This window comes from Microtus pennsylvanicus, chromosome 9, assembly GCF_037038515.1.
Source record: "Microtus pennsylvanicus isolate mMicPen1 chromosome 9, mMicPen1.hap1, whole genome shotgun sequence".
Lineage (NCBI taxonomy): Eukaryota > Metazoa > Chordata > Mammalia > Rodentia > Cricetidae > Microtus > Microtus pennsylvanicus.
Genome location: NC_134587.1, coordinates 58,418,685 through 58,443,597, shown reverse-complemented (window position 1 = coordinate 58,443,597; position 24,913 = coordinate 58,418,685).

Below are 24,913 nucleotides of genomic sequence, written 5' to 3'. Positions count from 1 at the left end.
GAGTTAGGGAGGCCAAGATGGGGTGATCATGCTGGGCCACCCAGGTGCGACCCATATAACCCAGCACAGGACTTTTCCTGCAGGGCTCTGTCCAGGCACTGCCCAGCCCAGCTTCAGGATGCTGCATGCTCTGTATGAACCAAGTCAACTCTCAGGGGGAAGATGCCTTCCATGGCTCAGTTACATCCTAGGCACCAAAAGCATCATCATCAAACTGTCCCTGATACCACAAGACCAAGTGTTCTTCAATTAAGACCATAAGTGTGTGCCCAGCCTGGGGAGTGGGACAAGTGTGCTAGAGCAATTCCTTGGCCTTGTGGATCATACTTGACTGAAGGGACTGCAGTGTGCCTACTGCCTCTTCCCTGAGACCTAAGATAGGTTGTCACTTGGTATGCTCAGAAGGAAGGGCCCTCAGCTCATGAATTGCCTCTGTTGCACTTGCCTGTGGACACATCTCTGGGGCTTTATAGGAGAGTCTAGGCCACTGTGGTTGGTACCATCACTAGGCAGGCAGCCTGGGCTGTATAACACAGGGTGATGTATGTGAACCCAGAGCAAGGCAGAAAGTAGCATTCCTCTGTGGCCTATGTCTCAGTTTCTGTTTCCAAGTCCCTGCCTTGTGCTACTGGCCTGGCTTCCCTGGATGACAGCCTGCAGCCCATGAGCTGAAATACATTTTCCTCCTTCAGGTTGCTTTCGGTCAGTGGTTTATCACAGGGGAGATAGATCTAGAGCCATGTGCAGCTGGGATGTCAGCCACCACCTCCTTGCAAGCCGGCCTTCTTCTTTGGCAAATTCTTCAACAGTCTCCGGCCTCCACCATACTCTATATTTCTGACCTTCTAACGGTTGCCATGGAAATAATTTCTGGATTATAAATAATGACGATGTGAGTTCCCTAGTTACCAAGTATGTTTGTAAAACGAATTCCAAAGGTACATGACATTTAATTCCAGCCTATTTTTAGAAACCAAAGGATAATAAAGGGAAATATTTTTAAGACAAAAACTGAAATGTTTCCCAAATCTCATCAGAGAGCAGTAGATCTATACAGCTATTGGGGGAAAAAAATAAGAGTTTCAGTAACACACTCTCCTTGCGGTTCTGGGGAAAACACAGACAGAAATGCAGAGTTCGGAGTTAAGCCACGATGATCACTTCCCATAATGAGCTAGTATAAAGCTAAGTGCTGCAGAGATAAGGAGGAGACCATTCCCCCATAATTCCTGTCAGATTCCTGGATGTCAAGGGCCATTGGGCCTTCGAGTTTGCAAACATGTTTTTATTTGAGAAAACTGTTACTCTTCTTTAAAGTATAGGTTTAGTCTACTTGGTTTATGCCAAAAACCAACTGAGGATCCATTCCTAGGTACTACGTCCCAATTAAAAATCTATTAGAAAGACTAGTAAGTCAATTTCTGATTGATTCTTTATAAAGATACAAAAAGACTGTTTCAAAGAAGACAAAGATGTGGAAACAGTGGTTTTCTGTTCAGTTTACTATCTTGTCCTTTCTGAACACAGTTCCAAGGCATGCTTCAAAGAAGTTGATACATAATTATCCCTTCAACTTAGCTACAATGACTCCAATTGGGGAAGTTTTCTCTTCTCTGAAACTCATGTACGTGTGTATGCATGTTGATGTATGCACGCCTGTGTGTGTGTGTGTGTGTGTGTGTATGTGTGTGTGTAAGGGGGAAACGTGTGTGCATGTACGTGAGCATGGAGGCCAGGGGAGCCTGGCATGTGCATACCTGTGTATGTGTGGGAACGGGGGAGGGGGCAGACGGCCATGCACGATGCATGTGTGTTAGCATGGAGACCAGAGGAAGCACTGGATGTTTTCCATTATAGCTCACCACCTTGGTGTTATTTACTGGTCTCTCACTGAAAGGCTGACTGGCCAAAGAGTTCCGTCGATTCTTCTCGCCAGCACTTGGATTCCCAGGGTACACTACCACACCTTTCTTTCTTATATGCATTCTGGGCGTCCAAAATCAGGTCACCAACACCATGTACTAAACATTTTACTGAGCCACCTCCCTGTCCCTCTGGACTTTAGGGGAGTATTTGGGGGCTACCAGGTACTGAACATAAGGCTTGTGCATGCTTATTGCCTGCTCTAACATGAAGTCTAGTCCTAAACCCTCCTCTGGCACTAAGGCACTAAGGCAGCTCCGGCCTTAGTGCCCAGGCAAGATTAGAACTTCAATCCTCCTACCCCGACCTCCTTAGTAGCTGTTTTTACACATGGGGAAGGGATGGAGGCCATCAGGCCAAGCTTGTTTTCTGAATCTTAAATCAAGTTCCAGCTCATTTTAACTATGAAACATGAAATTGAAGGACTCAATAACAGAAGCTAAAGATCCATTTTAGGATCTTTCTTATTCTGTGTGTGTTTAGTGGACCATATATTATGTACTTGTCATTTCTTTTGGTTTGATTTCAACAGATCTTTGCACTGAATTTGTGTCCTATGCTGCAGCAGCCGGTGACAGCCAGTTTGGTGATGTAAAACAGTGCAAACACATTTCTATAAATCTGAGGTCCAATTGGTCTCTCTGGCTATAGCCACAGAGCAGCCTGGGCTACATTCATTTGAGGGTTCCAGGGGAGACTTCGGCTTCTTTCTCCCTCACCTCATCCTTGGCTTCTCATCCCCTCCTCAGTCAAAGGCAGCAACAGCTAACCAAGCCTTTCCACGCTGTGTCTCAGACCCCATCCTTCCCACTTTTTCCTCTGGTCCTCTGTTCTGCCTCCCTCCCCCACTTAACCCAGCCAGTGAAATCCCCCCAAAGGTGGAGACAGACCTCACAGGGCCAGCATCCGCACAATCTTCCGAGACTGTGAAGGAGATACAGGCAAGTGAAGGTCAGAGGTCAGACACAGAGTCTGCCTTTCTTCTTTGCCAGATGTGTGAAAGACTTGACTCAAGTCTCAAAGTATTTGCAATCAAAAGCAGAATCATGGGTGTAAACACACACATGTGTATGGTGATTTGGGGAGGGAGGAAGGGTTGTGTTCTTAAAATGAGGTCTCTCTACGTAGCCCAGGCTGGCTTTGACCTTGAGGGTGATTTTCCCATTTTTCTCTTTCTAGTGTAAAATCAAAGATGCAAACACTGCCTCAGCTGTCATGTGAATTTTTAGAATAAGACTCATTAAAGTAAATCTATGACACTAGTAAATGACCAAAGCTCTGTATCTTTAGAACAATCCTGGGGTTGATCCTTTTGTTGCTCTGTCCCTGTTGCTGTAACCAGGAGACATGGTGCTTAAAGTTGCTGCCCAGCCAAGAGCAGCCCCACCAAGGCACAGAGACTATAATGTACACCACACATCTGCAAGGAAAAGGCAGGAGAGGGGCACCATTGCTCTCAGGTCCCAGTGAGCACACACTGAAGGGTGATGCTTCTCTTCCATCCTCATGACGTCATGAGAAACAGAGTGGGACAGGACCTAGGGACCACACTCACAGTGTGGGTTCAAGTGGGCAGAAGACATGCCACACGTGTCTGAGGGAGACCCTGTTTGGACAGGGCTTCTACTGCTGGAGGGCCAGACTCAAGGGCTGGCCCAGATGTCTACTTGATAAAAAGCCTTCTCCCCATTGCTGTCTCTGCTTTGGTAGATTTATACGCATCCTGTCTCTTTAGTCACACCTTAGGCAGCTCCCCGCCTCCCTGATATAACCCGCAAATGCCAAAATGTTTTTTTCTGTCATCTGACCTGGACCTCCACTTCAGCTGCCACAGCTCTTTCTTTCTGTCCTGCAAAGAACCATGGGAAATGGACCAGAACCTGTGCACATCAGAGCCTGCTGTGAGTGGGAAGAGGGGGGATCCTGTCCTTCACATACAGCTCCCTCTTCATCCCGTCTATATATCCCTAGACTCCAGGGCTCAATAATTGAAGGGAGGTAGAACTGGGACATGCAGAAAGCCTTATTACGGGGAAGAGGTGGGAAACACTGCAGAGCCCGGTCACAGGCATGTGTTGACTTCGTCGTGGAACCTAATGATGTTTGCTGCTTATCCGGGATATTGTGTGTCATCTTCACACCCATTATTATTATCATGGGAGGGTGAGAAATGTCTCTGATAGAAGGGAGGGCTACCGATAGCCTCCTGATTCCCCTGAGATTCGGCAGACCTTGAGACAATGGAAGAGTGGACCCAGAAAGGCCCGTCTCATCCTCGGCTGGGTTTAGCCTTAACACAGGTAGTAGATGATTTCCCCTGAACTCTGGTTTCAGCACACTTGAATAAAGAGCACCTGAGTGTGAGGTGGGGTGGGTGGTGTTTGTGAAATGACTGGGTGTGTGTTTGAGGGGCGCTCCAAAGCACAAGCTCTCTCATTACGCCTCCCACAGCTGCCTCATCAGCACTGACTACATCCTAAGTGGTAACGGGCAAGATCACAGCTTGGTGGTCCCACCCAGGTCCACTCAGCCAGCCAGGCTCATCATCCTGTGAGCCTGTTAAAGGTGATGTGAAATGCAGGCGATGATGTGCGGAATGTCTCTGCTGGTCCCTTTGTATGGCTGAGATGATGGACAGATGTCCTCATTTATGTGATTCTAATTACAGCCTGTTCGTTGCTGCGGCCCTTCTCCTCTGCCCATATGGATGGCACTTCCCTTTATCCACCCTTGCTGCTTTCTCTTGTATCTTTCCTCCAAGTTAATTTCAACCCCTCCAGAATCCTCAAGATTTGCAGATACCCCAGAAGTGCATTGTCTTCCTATGGGCTATTTCTTGGATGTTCCCTTAGAAAAGACAGCACACTTTGAAATGACAGGGGTCCTAGAAAAGCTATACTAACCAGAGATTTCTCGTTGGCACCAAGCTGGGCAAAGTGAGCAGAGAAATGGTCTGAGAGACTTTGGTGCTCCTGAGGCAGAGGAGCTTGGTTCAGGATGCCAATCCCCCTCTGCACACTTCTGGAGTTGGGCAGCAGACCCTTCACTTCTCTGATCAAATACAGAGAAGAGGGCAGGATGGGGCAGGATGGGGTGATTGAATGTGATGGCTGCTTTAGGCCCAGACTCCCCAGGTACAGCCTCGCATACTAGGTCCTGGGAATGTCTTTCCGATCCTCCAGCACCGTCACCATGGAGGAGAGGCAGAGAGAGAGAGACAGGGCATCCAGCATCCTGTGGGTGCTTCGTCATAATTACTTCAGTTTAGAAACCCCACGGCTAACAAGATGCATTGCACCCCCTTGTCTTTGTATGTATCTGCTCGCGGAAGGGCTTCTTTCATTGTCTCTTAAGAGGTTATATCACGGTGTAGCCTGATGGGCTGTCAGAAGCAAGCGTACAGCCTGAAGAATCTCCAGTAATCAAATAGTTTACAGAGATGTTCGCCTCACGGGATGAGATGAACTCACCAGGCCATCGCTGTGCACAGATCCATCAGTCATCTTTCAACAGTGTCCTCGGTGGTGTGCATGTCATTCGGTGAGGGCACCGCATCCTAGTAGCTGCTTCCTGTTAAGCGGACTCCAGGCACAGCATGCCCCCACCATGTATGCTTTTTTTAAGTGCTGTAAGTGTGGCATGGAGTCCTGGCCCATGAAAGCGATTTGTCTCAACAATTAAGTGTGGGAGCCCCAGCGACCAAAGGGAAGCACACATATCATCCATATCCTTCTTACCATACAAGGGCCCGACTCTTTGAAGAGCTCTGTCGTTGTCGTTCTTACACTACTCAGCTCCGCATAATAACGGGAAAAAAATCCCCGCCCCTTTTAAAATTGATCTGTTTAGTGTGTTTCCATTAAATTGAATTCTCCTGTTCATTTGACCCATGAGCAATGTGCATGCTCCCTTTTAGGGTCTCACACTTTTCTTTTATTTTAAGACACAGTGTATGCATTCTGAGAAGTGATGGTCCAGGACCCCTCTAAACCTTCACTCTGGCTTTGTGGTTCTAAACAAGGAGGTATATTTACCCTTCCCAATAGCCCTCCAGCCCTCCTTCAGCCCCATCAGGCGTTTCAGAGTCCCTGACAGCGTCACCGCTGGGTGCGCGTTACTTGGCCTAATGCTGTACCACAGCTGTGTCCACACAGTGTGTCTGTCAGAAATCCCCCACGTCTTTTATGTCTGCACAGCACATCAAGAGGTGAAATTCTTCTTGGAGTATGCATATTTTAGACTTTGCAGGCTATTATGTTTTTAACGGCAGACGCGTGCATTCCAAAATATGGTTTTAAACTGTTTCATCCTAGGGAGGCTCATGTTTCTAGGGAGGCACCCTGGTGATTACACAGGTCCTGAGGGGGCGGTTCACCTGGGTGTTTGTCAACACAGCTCAGTTATCCACACTGGAAGAATGCTGTGCTATGGTCTGAGGTAGGATTGCTAAGAAAAGGAAAAAAAAAATGTAATTTGTTCCAGAACCTCAGACCACTTAACATGTCTAAGGAGACAGGAGCTGACACATGGATATAAGTGTGAGTGGGTACACACAAAGAGGCCCAAAGTTACCTAGGGTGGGCACAGTGGCCAGGAACTCTGGAAAGCTCACGCTGTCCCCCACTTCCCCCGGCCTCTTTCTTGTGTTCTTTCTCAATCACATGCTCCTTCAGATGTGGGGTTGGACCCCAGCCCAGTGCCTGTCCATTGCATGGCTTCAGACACATTGCTTAATATCCCTAAGGTCTGTTTGCCTCAGGGTGGGCTGAAGATAGCAACAGTTCCTTCCTCATAGTAAATTGTTGAAATTCCATTTAAATGAGGTGTGCATTTGAATTTCAGGGCTCAGCTCCTTACAGTGAGCAGCGAGTAACACCTGTTAGCAATGACCACTTTGCTTTCCAACTTGTATTTGCTTTAATGAAAGAAACAAAAACACATTGTTGTAACCTATGTTTTGGTGCAAGTATGCCAAAAAGAAAAATGGTGTGTTCTTGAGTAGACTGCGCCATTTGAACTATCAGTGTGACAGTTGTCAGGGCAACACTTGGATTCTGAGCAAGGACTAAGCCACTGTGGCTTTCCCAGCCAGTTTGCCAGCTGCAGCAGCCCTGGAGGATATCGGGCAATAAGACCAGCTGAGAGACAAACTTATGCCATAGCATGGGCAACCCTGACGAGGTGGTGCTGTGTGAGGGAAGCCTGAAGAGGTTCGGTTCCATGAGGCGGCTGCAGCAGGCAGAGCAAACGCATTTGTGACTGACAGGGCATGAGACTTCAAGGCAGAGTTTGGGTGATGACAAAACGGGCCCCAGGGAACTCCAACCAGCAGTGCTCAACATTGTGCTGAGTCCGCTCAAGCCCACAATGACACACCGCAGAAAGGGACATTTAGGACATGTGTTTTAAACCCTCGTGGAGCCGCTATAGAAAGCATACATCACACAGGAGGTTACAACACAGACTTGGAGCTCTGCAGACCATACCAGAGCTGGAGAGCTGAGGATTCCACCCATGGTTTTGTGGTATTTATTAAACAGAAAGAGAGCCAAATAAGTACTCATTCCAGGGCACATACTGCCCTCCACAGCATTCACACCACACTCACACGCATGTGCAATGCACACACACACACACACACACACACACACACACACGATGACAGGTTGACTATCTCTGGCAGCACAGTCAGTTCTGAGTCATTGGAGGAAATGTGTGAGTTTGCCCTCAGGTGAATGGTTACAGTTTGAAGGAGACTAAAATGTCTCTAAAGACACGTGTTTGAACATGTGGTCTCCAGCTGTTTTAGGAGGTGTAGAGCCTTCTGAGTCTGGGATCTCACTGACCAGTATCGGACCACAGCAGCCAGGCTGGAACATGTAGCTCCACTTCCTGCTGGACTTTCAGGTCCTGGAGGACTGATGCTGCCATGGGGACCTCTGTGATCCCTGCCAGGTCCTCCTACCGCGAAGGACTTGATCCAGTCAAACTGCCAGCTAAAGAAAACCTTCCTCTAAAAAGCAGCTTCTTCCAGGTGTCTCCTCACGCCCTGAGGCAGCGCTCCTTGCCATGCTGGCCACAAAGAGATGTGTCCGCTGCGTCCAGATTTCAGCACCATCAGTACTGACACAAACAGAGTACCTTGAAGAAACCCAAGCGTGGCTCAGGCGAACAGTTGAGGCTACAAGCTGCAAAGGCCTGATTCCAAAGTATAGCGGGCAAATCTTACCAAATAAAATTAAAAGGTGCCACCAATGCTTTTAATTTTTAGACAGCATGGGCTGAATTGTATGCAGAAAAGTTGGTGTGTGGATTCACAACCCCAGTTCCTCAGACTGGGCACATGTCGGAGGCAGGGTCCTTATGGAGGAATTAAGTTGGGACAAGGTCCTTACGTTGGACTTTGCAATAATGTCATCAGTGCCCCGATGGGAAAGGAAAGACAGACGATATTGGGTTGAGTTGCAGAGTGAAGGCAGCTCCCTTAGCCAAGGAAAGAGAGCCCAGGATGGAGAGCACCTCAGGCTCAGGAGCCAGGCCTCCAGACACCTTGATCCAGGACTTTTGGCCTCCTAAAGTTTGAGACACTAGACTTCTGTTGTCTAAGAAAACTGTTCTACATAGTGTGATGGCATCTCAAGAGAGTTAATACATCAAGGAAAACATCAGTTAAAACCGCCACATCCTTCCGTGTGAGCTATACAATGTCACTGAGCTGTATAAGGCTGAAACGGAGCCAAGGAGAGATTTTGAAGGCCTGGGACACAGACACAGTCAACTGAAGGGTTAAGGGCTGTAGAGAAGGCAGGAACGGATGGGGGATGAGTTCCTAATGTATAAAAATGGGTTTTAAGACCTAAGGCTGAGTGATGCCAATATTTAAATAACTTTTAAACATTGTTCTTAAACACAACGAATAGGAATCATGCAGATTGCAAAAGAGAAGAGATGACATTTAATCATTAGATATTCCCAGAGCATCGTCTGACAGGGTGTGAAACTAGAACAGAACGGAGGTTCTTTTTCCAGTGTGGGAATAAGTTCAGCTTCCGTCTGAAGACGGCAAAAACAGGAGTATCGCACAGTGACAACAAAATTCATGGCCTCGTTGCGGCTCCGCCATAAATGTGTAATGCAAACCTTCCTTGAACCTTCAATTGTCAAAGGGGAAATGTGGGCTTTTCGATTATGTTTTCTTCACAGTGTGAGCTGTAGCACCGTTAATGCAGAGACAGAAATTGGGGCTCAACCTCAAAGTCAGAAAAGTAAAACAGCCAGCTCTTACCTCTACTTCAGTCCAAAATGGCTATCTGGCCTCCAGGAATCTCTGAATGAGACTGTGTCTGAGAGCTGTCTCCTCCTGTCTTATATTCCTCTTCAGTGCTGGGATTAAAGGCATGCACCACTACTGCCTGGTTTCTATGGCAAACTATGTGGCTCCTGGGATTAAAGATGTGTGCCACCATTTGCCTGGTCTGTAAGGCTGACCAGTGAGGCTGTTTTATTCTCTGAACTTCAGGCAAGCTTTATTAATTAAAATACAAATGAAATATCACTACAGTGAGCAGAGAGGCTTCTCAGTTTCCAGGAGATATAGTACCATCAATGAACGGGTGTCCAGATGCCAGCACCAACTGTTTCGTTGCAATGAGGGCTTGGATAATAGAAGTCCTTAGAAACTTTTGTCAAAAGTATTGGTAACCTACAAGAACATATTTAGAATTTCGTCAAAGAGTGCTTTATAGTGTTTAATAGGAACTATCGATCATTACTGAAATTAAATAGTAAATGCTACTTTTAAAATAAATGTTAGGGCTGGCCCTGGTGATACAAGCCTGTTATCTCAGGTGCTCAGGAGTCTGGGGCAGGTGAATCAGAGGTTCAAAGTTTGCCTGAGTTTAAGGTCAGTCAAGGCAGTTTAATGAGACCCTATCTCAAGTGAAAAATTAAAAGAGGATCCTTCAGTTGGTAAAAGTGCTTGCCTAGCATGTGCGGAGCCCTAGGTTCATCCCCCTGTTCCTAAAATAAAATAAAACCATTATGGAGACTGTGTTGAAAATTAAAGTTTTAGATATAGTTATCAATAACACTTTACCAATTCAAATAACAAAGTGACATTTTGGAAAAAAACATGTGTAGGTCAAAGTACTGAAAATTTGACCATTATTGGTGTTAAGAATTTCACATAAAGCTATTTTTACTGATTTTCCAAACTTAAAATACAGTGTTTTTAAAGTTAGTCCTTTTTCAGTGATCTTGGATAAATACAAGACACATTTTTTTATTTATTTATTTTTATTTATTTATTAAGGATTTCTGCCTCCTCCCCGCAACCGCCTCCCATTTCCCTCCCCCTCCCCTGATCAAGTCACCCTCCCTCATGTGCTCGAAGAGCAATCAGGGTTCCCTGACCTGTGGGAAGCCCAAGGACCGCCCACCTCTATCCAGGTCTCTTAAGGTGAGCATCCAAACTGCCTAGGCTCCCCCAAAGCCAGTACGTGCAGTAGGATCAAAAACCCACTGCGATTGTTCTTGGGGACATTTTTTTTTTTTAAAGAGCAAATTTTACTGTTGGCACATGAGGGCTATCTCAAAGGAAGAGATAGAATGAGCCTTGCTGGGTCCTGTAAAATGGCATTGGGATCAATCAGCCAAAGACTCAGCAAAATTTAGACTTATTTGCAAACACTTGAGTGTGGTAGCAAGCAGGCACCACAGACACAAATGGATGAACTAGAGATGGCACAGAGGTACCTTACAGAAGACCTCAGCTGTTAGCCCAGTGTGGTGACTTGAATAGGCGTGGCCCCCATAGACTTTTGAGTTTCCATGATTGACCCAGAGGGAGCAGAGTAGTCCTATTAGGTGTAACCTTATTGGAGGAAGTGTGTCTCTGTGGGAGCAGGCTTTGAGGTCTCATATAAGCTCAAGCTTTGCCCGATATGACACATGGTGTTCACTTCTGCTGCCTGTAGATCAAGAGGAACCTCTAGCTCCTTCTCCAGTGCCATGACTGCCTGCCTGCATGCCACCATTTCCTGCAATGACATGGTGGATTAAACCTCTGCAACTGTAAATAAGCCAGCACCGAGTAAATGTTCTCTTTTATAAGAGTTGCTGTGGTCATGGCGTCTCCTCACAGCAATAAAACACTAAGACAGATGTTGTCCCAGAGACTGGGGTGTAGTTGTGATAGGCCTGACCATGTTTGTGTTTGGAAGAATGGATCTGGGGAGTTTGGATTTGAAAAGCAGTTGAATGCTCTAAGTGGGGCTTAATGGGCCAGCCCAGCAAGAGCATGGGAGACAGTGGTGTTGAGGATGCTGATGGAAGTCTAGGGGCCTGGCTCAGAAGGTGTCAGAGGAGAATTTTCGTGTGTTGCCTAGAGATCATTCTTATGATATTTTGGTAAAGAACATGGTTGCTTTTTGTCCTTGTTTAAAAAGTCTGCCTGAGACTGAAGTGAAGAGTTTTGGCTTAATTCTAAGAGCAGAGAAAAATCTCAAAACAACCTTGGGTAGACTCAGTCATGTGGCTACTACTAGTGTTGACTCCAATGAAGAGAAGCAAGCTGAGCAATGAGAAACACAATGAGAAAATTTACAATTTGAGAAGGAAAGTGGCACCAGGAAGTGGATGGAGCTAAGCCCTGTGTTCAAGGAGATAAACTGATTAAGAAATGGAATAAAGGGAGTGCTGGCCTCAGGGCGAGACCCCACCCAGCTAAGCTTCCGTCTTGTGGAAGGAATTTTAAAAAAGTTCAGAACTGGGTGTGGTACCTTTAATCCCAGCACTCAGGCAGGCTGCTGGAGGATTTCTGAGTTTGAGGCTAGCCTGGTCTACAGAGTGAGCTCCAGAACCATCAAAAACAGAGAACTGGTGAAGATATCATTGAATGAGGGGGCTATGTTCCTACCCTAGCAAGCAGGAGAATTTGGCAGCTTTGGCTATGCGGTTTCATGACTAAGGAAAGCTGCTGAGGTCAGGTGTGTGGCAAGAGTGTCCCTTGGTGGCCCAGGTCACAGCTTGTGTGAAGCTGTGAAGGTGAAGCCTGGACTGAATATGGTGGACGTGGCCAATGCATCAACACTTCAGGCATGAAAATGAAGTGTAAATCAATATACTGAAAACAATAGGACAATCAGAGGTTGTCAATGGATGGCTTATTAAAGAAATAATACATATAATTCATATATATGGTAAAGTACCTGCCTCAGGAGACTGGGGAGATACACGCTCAATGGTTGACACACTTGTTGTGCAAGGTGGAGCTGAGTTCAGATCCCCAGCACCTTTGAACAATCTGGAAGTGCTAGTTTGTGCTTGGGGTCACAGCACTGGGGCGGTAGAGACAGGAGCACTCCCTGGGGCTCACTGGTCAGCCAATCAGACTGAATTGTTGAGCTGGGGGCAGTGAGAGACCCTGTCTTAAAAAGCAAGGTGGGGAATGATTGATGAAGGCACTGAGCATCTCCACATACATATGTACACAAACACACAAAATAAAAAATAAAGGATATTTACCCCAGCTTTCAAATTAAATAATTTTATTATATTAACGACTGTTTCCTCTTGATACAATACAAAAGTATACTGTGGTGTTTGCTATGGTTCGACTGTGGAGTTACCATTTTCCACGTTGTTAGTAACAGACATGAACTGTTTGAATTGTGGAAATGCCCAGTTCCTGGACGGAGTGCCAGTATCTCTTCCATCCAGTGGTGACCGTTCTCGGTGGAAACGGTAATTACTGTGGCATTCGTTAAGGGGCGGAACTTTCTATTTCTATTCTCTATCAAAGGCCCGGAAACCGGATTCCTGCTAAAATTAAGATTTCTCTATCAGCTGGTCTTCTATGTCTGCTCTCCCTCCTCTTTCAATTGAAAGAGCTCGTCACCCGTGGAAACACCAGGCAGGAAATGGGGTGCTCCAACTTCACCAGTTGCTGGGTCCCTGCAGCTGCCTTTTCTGGTGTGTTACACCAAGCAGGTGTGTCCCATCTGCCACTGAGAGGAAGCCACAAGGCAACAGGGAAGGGACGAGGATAAGGCATCTCGCCCGGATTTACCTAAAGGGCCCGGATGAGAGCAGCGTGGCACTGTGGGCATCATATCCTGGGCCAGAGAAAGGACACGGTATGGGGCAATTGGTGAAATCTGAGTACAGAATGCGGGTTGCCTGGTAGCACTGTGTAGACGTGGACTGACTGCAGCGTCGCGGCTGCTGGGAGGCTGTCACTGGGACAACTGAGGTGCAAGATGAGTGGAATTCTTTACGCGATGGTTGTGACTCTTTAATGGTCCGTAGTCATTGCCAGAGAGCAGGTTAGGAAGCCGTGCTGCAGGGAGGCCCTTCAGCTAGATCCTATCCGCTGCCCCCTGGGTTTTAACCACTTCCTTCCCCCATCCTGGTAATGACCCTTATGAGAATGCCAGCGTTTCTGGCAAACACATGTTATCGTCACATTCGTAAAAAAGTTATTACCATCTTTGGTCGCACAGAATAATAGGTTTCATTTTCACATTTTCATGCCTACATGTGGCATTCATTGATCTCATACACACTCCTCATTACTATCCCCTTTAAAATGTTTGACAATGTCAGACTTGAATATAATGTCCAGTGATTGTATCCACCCCAGGCGGCCTGCTCTTAACCCTCCGCTCTCACACGTTCCCGCACACTCCCTTTTTCCCGACTTCTCTGTCCTACCTTCATTTCTCTCCTCTATTTTCTCTATTTGTTCCCCGACCCTGGGCAAACGGTCACAGCTGCTGTGTGTTTGTGATTTTACCACCAAGCTGTATCCAGAAGACAGTGCCCTGCTAACCTCTCCATTGTTCTTCGTTCTGACTTCCACTGTTCATGCAGCCGGATGTTCCCTGGGCCTTGGAGAGTCTGACATGGATATATCCCCGGGGACTTGGTGCTCCGTAGTCACCCGTTCTCAGCACTCTGACTAGTGATGGGTTTCCATGTAGCCCCAGCTGCACTATAGTTGCAAAGACTTCCATGCATACAACAGAATGACGTGTACTATACAACAGTGTGATGCTTGAGAGTTTGAGCTGTGGCTTCCTCCACAGGACAGTCTCAATCTGGACCACATCTCTGACAGAAACACCATTTAAAAGAGGTGTTTGAAGCTCTTCAGATGTAGCTCATTGCTAAACAACCTGAATTGTTAAGATGCTGTGACCATGTGAGCCACTAATTGAATAAGCACCATACACCCCCAAAAGAGGAAAGTTTTTTTGCTCAGATTACACAGTGGTTATGTTTAGCCCTTTGGGTCTCCTCTGGATAGTCCAGCCATCCATGACTCATACATCAGTGGCAACCATCAGATGCGTAAGAACCATTCAACGGGAGGGAAATCAGGCCTTCTACTGGAAACTTAACCGCTTTCTGGGGCTAGTGAGGTCATGGGCTTTAGAAAAGAATGTGTTACCACCACTTAGCTAGAACAATGTAATCCCTTTCCACATTCTAAATCTTATCCTTCTATCCACAATAAGAGTAGCCACCACACCTCATCAAAGCAGTCTCTCTTTGAAACAAACGAAGGTCGCCACAGACAATCACAGCTGCAAACGAGGCGGAGAACAGGCGGTGGGTGGGGAGCTCAATGCCAAGGAATACATCACATCACCATCCTACTCCTATGGCTCAAGGAACACTGCAAAGATGGGGTGGAAAGACAGTAAAAAAAAAAAAAGGGCCCAGGCAGTGTGTGATGAAATAGTAGAAATGGCTGGATAGACAAGACTGGAACAGTGGCAGCATCCACGGACATGTTAATATAAAAGGGGGAACATTTCATGAGGTACCAACACCAGAAAAAGAACTACAGGTTACTGTCACTGTAATGACTGCTCAGAGAAGGACAATTAGCCTCGCCCAGGGATGAGTCCCCTTCTTGCTTGTGCAATGCAGAGTGGCCAGCCTTGAACCCATATACACACAAACAACAAAAATGGACTAGCTATATTTATGCATGCATATACATACATACATCTAACAATAATACAATCAAAGAAAGAGAAGCTATCAACTTGAGAGTTGGAGAGCATAGGAGGGATTTGAGGGAAGAAAAGGAGGGGAAAAGTAATGTAAATATGTTTCAATTAAAAATTTATTTCAAAAACTGAAAGAGCTTTCTGATCATTGTCTCTGAGCACAGTGGTGAAGTATGCTAATAAGATTATAAACTTAAAGTGGATCAGTTGACCATCATCACACAAAAAAAATGTTTTGTAATTTATGGTAGAAAAGGCAGAATTTAAGTTTCATGATACTGATGCCGGTTGCAACCTACAGCATCTTAGATGGGTTTGTACTGGTATACAGATTAAAGAGCAAAGAGAGATGTTACAGACAAGCTAACAGGCAGTTATGGATGGACAAATGGATGACAAGCAATTGGGTGGATTGATGTTTGGATGGATAGATGGATATGTTAGTAGATGATGGATGGATACATGAGTAGATGGAGAGATTGGTGAATAGGTAAATGAATGGATATGATGATAGATGGGAGGAAAGATTGAAAGCTGGATAGATGGATGAATGGATAGATGATAGATAGATAGATAGATAGATAGATAGATAGATAGATAGATAGATAGACAGAGACAAATGATCGGTAGTTTGATGATTAGAATGGGCTGGTAGATGGATGGTTGGGTAGATAATAGGTAGTGATTGTTGATAGATAGATAGATAGATAGATAGATAGATAGATAGATAGATAGATAGATAGACAGACACACAGATAGTAGATGGATGCAAGGGTGGGTAGGTGGATGGCTAGATATGATTAGGTAATGAGTGATAAATAGAATGATGGATGGATAGGTAGTTGGATAGACAGACACACAGACAGGTAACACACAGGATACAGAATGCAGGGAGACGTCTGTGCTGTGCTACGCTGTCCAGGAAAGCTGGAGGGTGAAAACCAAGCCTGTGGTGGTCTCAGCTCAACCTTTGCACTTTTCATCCAGGTCACTCACGTGGGCTCTGTCCAAGTTCTCTACCATGATGCTCATGTACTGCCTGGGACTTCCTGCCTTTTCCTATTGCAAGTGCTCTCCTACAGGCTTCTTTTCGGGGAGAAAACGAGGCCCACATGCCTTCCCAGTGCTTTCTGCGCTCCCACGCATGAAACAAATGTCTTCCTCATTGTGTGAAGTGAGGCAGCTTCATGGGGTGCCTGTGATCAAACAGAAGCTCTGAATCCTTGGAAAGAAACCATTACCTCCTCCTACAAAGGTGGAAAGAGGCTGGGATCCAGCACTTCCCCAGCAATCCTCCTGCCTCCATCCCCTACTGTACTGGAGTTACAGACACAAAGTAACCACATCCAGCTTCTTACACAGGTTCTGGGGATTTGAACTTGGGTCTGCATGCTTACACAACAAGTGCCCTTATCCACGGAACGATCTCCCCAATCTCTCTCTATTTCTTTTTTTCCTAGATTTTTCTGGATTAAATATTTAACCTCATATTCAGGAAAAACATAATCTTCTCCACTCAAAGTGATCAGAGCTATGTGGGAAGACAGAAGACAGGGTGAGAGAAGCTGTGTCTGCAAAAGACGTGGTTAGCCCAAGGGGTAGGGCCACCATGCATAGCATAGGCTGGAACCTCTGTTCTTTGGGAACATTTTGATCTTGGAGAACACACTGAGCTCCACCAGTCACGCAGAGTGCTGTGTCCTGAACTCCATCACAGCCTCACCTGCCTTTCGTGGCACCTCAGACAGTTTATGACTTGCCATGGATATATGCAAAGATATAAAATCAAACAAAACTGCTCTTTTCTCCAGAACATCTGCCTCCCGTATGTGGCCGTTATTGGGCAATTTCCTGAGGAATTTATTATTAAACCAGGGGGAATAAAAGAAGTCTCAGGATAGCTATGGAAATCCCACTGTGTAAGGCACAGTTGAGAGAATGCTCCCCAGCGCTGGAATGCTACACAGACTTGGGAGGAAGGTTTCCTCACCTTCCAGAAGTAACTCAAACTCATCCTTTGCCCCGGCTTTTCAGAATGGGAGACCAGGTTAAAGAGGAGGCAGTTGAAGTGGCCATGAGCCCCAAGCCCCTGTCCAGAGGCTTGAAGCATTGCGATGTCCACTTCTTTCAGAAGCTGTCAGCTAAGTTGATAGCTTCTCCAAGATCCCATAAGAAGCGCCAAGTCAAAAGACGGGTCTGTAAGGGGCAGCTCAGTGTCTTTAGGACTGGGTTTTTATTTGATGGGAATATCAAGGTCTTTGGAAGAACAGAGTGCGAGGAAACTTTGCTCTTAACTGTTCCTCCCTTCTTTCCTCCCTTCCTTCCCTCCTTCTCTCTCTTCTTTTTCTCCTTCCTTCCTTCCTTCCTTGCTTCCTTGCTTCCTTCCTCCTTCCCTCCTTCCTTCCCTTTCTCCATCCCTTCCTCCCTCCCTCCCATCTTTTCTTGTTTTCTTTTTCCCTTGCTTGCTTCCTTCTTTACCCACCTTTGCTCCCTTCCCACGTTTCCTCCCAGTTTTTCTTTTTTCACTCTCATTTAGCTTTTTATTTGTTGCTGTCGTTCAATAGCAATTAACTATAAAAGAATTTTACTGGTTAATATACATATCTTTTGACTTTTTTTCTTAATTTGGCAGAAACAAGGATAATAAACTCGAAAAGGCTAAGATTGGTCACATGGATCTTAACATGCTGTAGAATCCTGGGTCCCCACATCTCTGCATCATTAATGTCACATGGGCATTGTATAGCTGCTGTTGTGACTTATATTTTAATAAAGTCAGTGAAAGAAGAAGATCAGTTGCTTCACCGCCGTGTCCATGAGGGTCAAAGGTTTATTGAGGCAAACCCTCTGATAAAGCTGCATGGAGGGTCCTCGTGGACCGGGGTGGCATGTTTGTTGTCTCTCCTCTGTCTGACAAAGCTGCATGGAGGGTCCTGGTGGGACCGGGGTGGCATGCTTGCTGTTGCCTCTTCATAGGTGCTGAGCCAGGCTGGGTTTCTGATGCCCACTTTGTCAATGCAGCTGAATGGAGGTTACCCCAGGATTTCTACTCCCCCCTCCCACCCAGAGGAACATAGGTAACCCTTTTGTTCCTAAATAATGAGAGGCATGGCCGAGACCACCTCTTCAAACCTGGTTGGGAGACAACTCCATGGACCCATGCTTTGTTTCCAGTTCGCTATGGAGTCTAAGAGAATTTATTTACAGGGTCCACCACCCACTCCAAGTGCAACTTCTTATGTCAAGGAAATACTGCAGCCCCTTAGGGGCCTCCTAAAGGTCTGAGAAAAAGAGCTATTTTGTGTGTGTGTGTGTGCTAGCACAATGAAAGACAAAATAAAACCCCCTTCGCTTCACATGCTTACAAAGCCTCAGAGTTATTTGTCCCGAGGTGTCTGCTCTGGAAAACCTGCCAGCCGCAGGGCATTTCAGCTCTTTGAAGGTTTCATTACGGCGAGTTGAATAACCCATCATATAAAGACCAAGCGGACAGGTTGGAAAAGTTGCAGCGTATAAACTTTTACTGAACCAAGTTCCTTCATTAAAGGGCCGCAGCACCTTGGAACTGCGGGGCGAGCGTCTGCATAGTAATAAGCTTCATGCGGCTTATGATGTTTCTATTTGATGTTTAACGGTTCTTGGAATGGCCCCGCATATCTAAGAGTCTGGCAGAGGTGGGAAACTCGTGAGTTTACAGCAACATAGCTGAGGGCCGCACTGGCCTGCCCAGCTTTCTTGAGTATTAACCCCTGATTCTGCTGCTCTGAGGAGGAGCCCTGGGCCCTTTGCAAACAGCCGGGAGGAATCTTGTTCAGCTTTGCAGGCCCCCGTCTGCTCTCTCAGACGACTAGGGTGCTGGTGAGAACAGCCTCTGCCTGTGGCTGTCCCTCCCCTTGGGAAGGCAAATGTGGAAGAGGACAAAGGAGCAGGAGCTCCAGCCCCGAAGCAGGCCCCGTGGCAGGAAACACAGGCCACACTCCAGTGACGGTCTTGACAGCGCGTTCTTGAAGGAAGCTTTCCACCAAGGGCTGGAGGGAGGTGCTCTTGGCACCGAGAGTCACAGCGGAGCAGATGGGCTCTCCCTGTCTAGACAGAATGGTACTGTCCCAGACGGAAAGGTCTCCCAGGCCAGACAGTCCAGAAGCACCACCCCGCCGAGGGGCCTCTGAGGCTGAGGGGGAGGAAAACAAGAGAGCAACAGCGGTGTCCTCGCTGGGAGGGTAATGAGCAGCGTGAGCTGGCTCCTCAGCCTGTGTGTGCGTGTGTGTGCGTGCGCGTGTGCGTGTGTGTGCGTGCATGTGCATGTCTGTAAGTGCATACATATGTGTGTGTACGTGTGTGAGTGCATGCTTACATGCATGTATGTGTATGTATTTGTATGTGTGTATATGCATGTGTACGTTGTGTATGTGTACATGTGTGTGTGTGTGTGTGGCTTGCGGTTCTCTACACACATGACCCGTGAGCTCAGTGTAACAGCCTTCCACCTGTTTTCAAGGCCACTGTAGAAAATAAACCATTCTGCAACTGGATTTGCGTCTCAAGAGAGACAAAGAAGCCCCTTTTCCACAGTTTGTTTCACATGCCGGGATTTCTAACGCAGAACTCCCAAACTCAGAATCCAAACAGTGATGAGGTCAACAACTGAGTTGCCTCAGATTGCGCGTTTAAAAGGATGAATGGCAGTGGGGAGGGAGCATATTTTCAAATCACGGACTCAGCAAGCACGGACGTTTTAGAATGACGCACACCTCCTTTGAAAGCACAGGCCCTTTGCAGCTTTTCTGTGCTGAGGGCCGGGCTCTCCTGTCCCTCCAAAGGGAGTGCTCCTTGTATGCTTCTTGTAGCTATTGGCTTTTTTCTTCTTTTTTTGCATACATCAGCTTGATGATGTTAGCATAAATTTGAATGCATTTAATTTCTGTAAATCTTGGTTTGCAAAGAGCACAGGGGACCTAAGTTGTTCCCTTTCCTGGTGATGTGCTGCAAAGAACAAGACATTGCGTACCTGCCTCAGACGATGTGTGTCTTGTGTTAGCTTATACACAGAACAAAAAGGTATCCGTGCATCTCAGTGTTTGCTCAAATCAATGCCTGGGCCTTCTGCTAATAGACCCGGGCCATTAATTGTCTTCGTCTAAAGTTGACACAGATTTGAGACACACGGTCTGTGCTAGGCTCATGGGGTTAGCCAGAGACCTGAAGACAATTCTTACAAAACAGTGCAGAACACGGATGCTGAATGCGACATTTCCTCCACGGCTATGTCAAGACGCCTTTTAATCTGTGACTAGGTCTTGGGAAAGATGCTGAGTGCCGATGTGCAGAATGCCATCCGGTTTGAATGGGTTCTACAGCGGGCAGAGAGGTGTGCGTGATGGCAGAGCCATGAAGTGCCATCCTGCTGCACCGGGCTCTGTGTTCTACAAAGAATATCTGTCTTGCTGTTCCAGAACAACACCCCCCCTCTCTCCCAAGATCCTGGTGTCTATGAGGAACGCATCCCAGGCAAATGAGGTGACGTGGCAGTGCATGTATGAAAAAAGTGGTCCCTGTCCTCAGTTCTGCCTTGGTCCTTACAGAATCAAGTTGAGAAAAGGATAGAAGCTTTGCTACATGCTGCGTGCGGAACGCGTGGCTGCCAAGAACAGCCAAGGGTCTATTTCAGTCTGTGTTTTGTTGATTTCAGCACTTAATGTTATTCCTGACATGTAATCTAAGGTTGCTACTGAAAATAAAATCTAGATAGGTCTCTAGAAACCGGACAGACAAGGCAATCAGATAACAAACAGTGTCAGCCTCTACACCATAGGCCCTTGGCACAAACTGCAAGATGCAGCTGTTGCTCCAGAAAATATGGGTTTACAATGGATAAACCTCACTGCTAACAGAACTGAGATACTGCTGTCTTTGAGCTTGGGCCTATAAGAATTTAAAGTTATATAGTGTTTAGTAACTTAGGGAAAAATAATTTTGAAGTTAATAGAAGCATACCTATCATGAAATAATTTCTGTCAGAGAGAGAACTATTTTCTACACTCCGTGGGAATACTCATTATTTCCCTGTCCTCAGCATCAAAATAATAAATGAATCTTTTCTCAAAAACTAAAAGCCCACATCTCTCCATAAGATAGAAAAGTCAACTACCATCAAAGTACAGTGCAATCATCTCTCAAGCTGCCCGTTGCCAGGTAGCGCTGAGGTTAAATAGACGCATACTTGAGATGGCTGTGGAAATGGTGGGTGGCTGATTTGGCAAGCTGGGATTTTAGGGAAAATATTTTTGCTATGCATGAGGTTTTCTGCTCCCAGGTTTTCGCATCAGCGATATACTGTGTAAATTTTAAAGACACACACACAAAAATACTTTATCAGTTGATAAAAGAAGATTGTAGAGAGGCTGGAGAGATGGTAGCCCCCTTGATGTTTCTGAGCTCTGTTACACATACGTGGGGGTCCTCTGCAAATTCCTCTGCACATTCCCTGTGGAGACTCTGGGCATGCCTTCTGGGCTTTGCACATTGCACCTGCTTCCTGGCATGCAGCTGCTAAGCCTAAACCACCGCTCACCTTATTGGTACCACTGTCTGTAGCCAGTTCAGTCTACCTCGCAGAACATCCCAGCCTCCCTTGGGAATCCCATAAGGTATTTGATAGAGATGCCTTCCCCTCCCCAGGCTGAATCCAGCTGCATGCTTATACCTTCCTTTCTGCCCTGAAGTCACATTGTGTCTTTCATTTAATGCAGAATTTCAGTAGAAAACCCACGGCTTACCCTGATTCTGCCTTCCTCTTCCATGGGTTCCCTAGTCATAGGGTCCCTAGCAAAGATCTTCTTACTCTCATCAGCCCCCACTTCTTTATCTCCTTTCCCAGGAGGCCAGTCTGGTTTTCATTTGAATGCCCATGTCTAATGGCATCTTTCTCTGTTTTGATCCTTTCCCTGGCTTCATATATTGCCCTGAGATAAACTGGAACTTGATAGTTCTGCCAGCAAAGTTCGTGGTCCTCCTCTGAGCTGTTAATGAGATCGACTTTTCCAAGACTCCCTGGTGTTGAACATGCAATCCTTTCTTCCCAGAATATTCCACTCTGGGATCTGTGAGACCAAGCTCCTATCTCTTATCCAAGGGTAGAGTTACTCCATCTACCCCAAGAAGACCCTTGAACGTGAAAAACTAAGTTAGGATCCTCTTCAGAATCGATATATACACTGCCTGGGGGAGCTGTGTTCCCAGCAGCATGTCATAGCAGACAAGGCTGTCACTGTGAAACCATTGGCGCATGGAGAAATGGGTCATAGCCACTGTAGGGAGAGGATAGTCACTCGGTTTCCACTTCCATACCGCACGTCACTTCCCGTTTTGTTTCAGGATAACCATGGGATATGAGTTATTACTGGTGAGAACACTGTCAGGGGAGTCTGAAGGCTTAGGAGACCTTGCAGGATTTCACCGAGCTCAAGAGGATGGAGCTTAATCACGAGGTAGCAGAACCCGAGCCCTCGGAACAGGAGATGAAACATGTCCCGGGACTGACTGTTTTTCATGAAAGGATTTTTATAAGTAGAAGTTCACTCGAAAATAATGATAAAAGTGTAGGGCAGGAAGTGTATAAACCAGAAGACCACTCACCACTATTACCACCTAACCCTAACCTTAACTCTTTAGTTAGGTATTGCTAAGCCCTAACATCTTCCTCAGGGGAGGGGCGAGAAGGCGCATGTCAGCGTCTCAGACACTGGGAGTCAGAGAGAAGGCGTACTGCAGACTTGTTTATTTAAGGGGGGAGTTTATAGACCATCCCAGCACCCAGGCATTCTGATCCGTTGATATCCTGTGGTTGCCCCTCTTTGGCTAGGCACCGTCAGGACCTCTGACAGCACCAGGCAGACTCCAGGTTGGCTCCTCTTGGCCTGGCAGGCTTTAACTTCCTGTATATCCACCTGTTTTTATTTATTAAGGGCACTCAGAAGGAGCCAGAGTTCTTTGCTCAGGCCTTGTTGACCCCATCTCAGGAAGGTGCAGCACCTGGGCTGTGCCTCTCTTAGACTGGCTTACCAAACAAGCTCTTACCTGTCACTGACTACCAGCCCTCCAAGAGCTTTCTTTCCTGGAGAACTGCCAGGGTGGGGGGACTAGGCAGTAGCCTTTTGAATTACAAGTAACCTCCTCTGGAAGGATGCCTAAGAGACATTAACACCTGAAGTGTTGCCTTTCTTGCTGTCTGCTGATGTTGGGTGTGCTGTAGGAGATATTTAAAGAGAATAAGGATGAACAATACCACCCCATCAAATAATGCATATGTGAACTTTCAGGAGGGATCAAATAGCCTTTTTATATTATGACTAAGTGCTGCATGCAGCCGAACATGCTGTCTTCACAGGATTGACAAAGCATCCGTGTGGCCCCAACATACTCACCACACTATGGCATCACAAGAACCGTACTGACTCCAGGATCTGTTTTCATCTCAGGGACCCCAGTGTCATGCATGTGGGCTGCCAATGACTGCTATCATCACGTGGCTTGGGCTTTCTTACCCTCAGCTTAGAGGCAGGTCCTTGCAGGATCCCCAAGTCCTGTGCCTAGGTGGGTGCCGTTCAGTATGTGTCTCTTGGAAGAATTAGTAGATGCTATGACCACAGGGAGCAGATTTGGATCATTTGAGGACCTGAAAGGGCTCATCATTTTGACTTCAGAATATGTCTCTCCTCTGCCTGTGCTTTGTTTGCCGCCCTGTGCTGTGTGAAAAGGGATCAATACCCAACAGGTGATGGGGAATATGATGAAATGGGTATGTATGGAGTTCTGGAGCAGTGGCGCCCCCAGGCTAGAGCCCCAGTATGGCCTTTACCGACCCTGTGACCTTGTTCTGGATGTTGAGAGCCTCTCAGACAAACACATACCTGAGAAACTGGGAGACGGATTAGTAGGTAAAGCTCTTGGGACACATGCTCATAAGAGGTCCCAAGTCTGGTCTCTGGAACCCAGATTAAATAAAACACCAGACAAAATGGGTGTGGTGGTGTATGCCTATAACCCCAGTGCTGGCAAGGCAAGCACAGGTAGGTGACTGGAGCTTGCTGGGCACACTCCAGCTAGGAGTAGGCAAGCTCCAGCTATGCATGTGTGAGAGATGCCATCTCACTAAAACTAGGTGGAGAGCAACTTCGGAAGATGATCAAGTCTGACCTCTGGCCTCTGCACACATATGTGTACACAGACCCCCACCCCCAAGTCTCATCTGGGACCTCTCTCTACAATGGCAGTGCAGGCAGTGGCTCCTGGGTGGGGCAAGGAGAGCTTCACCTGCGTCAGTTTCCTGGGTGGCTGCTCTGAGCTCTGAGCTCTGTCCTTTCCAACCGACTCTCCCTTCACGGGGCCAAAGCGCTTTGTACATACAGATTTCCTGAGTTTCGTTGGATGTTTGTCTCCACACAGCTGAGTTTCTCGTGACTTGTCTAAGTCGGGCATCATTTCAGGCTGCTCTAGCACGCGCTGTATTTTTCTTCACTTCTCATTATGTGGGGCCCTAATACACATTTGGAAAGTAAGTCAATATTCAGAAACAGCGACTAGAAATATCGAACCGGTGCCTCTCCCTTAAAATCCGGATGCTCACCCAGACGCCCAGCGGCACCGGCACAAAGTCGTCTTCTCATAATCTAACCTTTCTTTTCCTTCGAGGCGTATCTGCCGTACGTTTAATCACCAATAATTGCCTACCAGGTGGAATGATACAAGAAGTAAATATCAATAATTAGTAATTGTGTAAGACAGCTCATTTTTTTTTTCCTTTTGGAGAGATTTATTTCCACCGTCGCTCTTGAGCTCAGCCCTTGAAATACGAGATAATGGATTTTTATTGATTTCTCAGCTGAACATTGAAGACGTACAAAATACATTTCCATAACTTTGATAGCCACGAGCTTGAGGACGTATTGATCGGAGAGACGTGATACATTTGT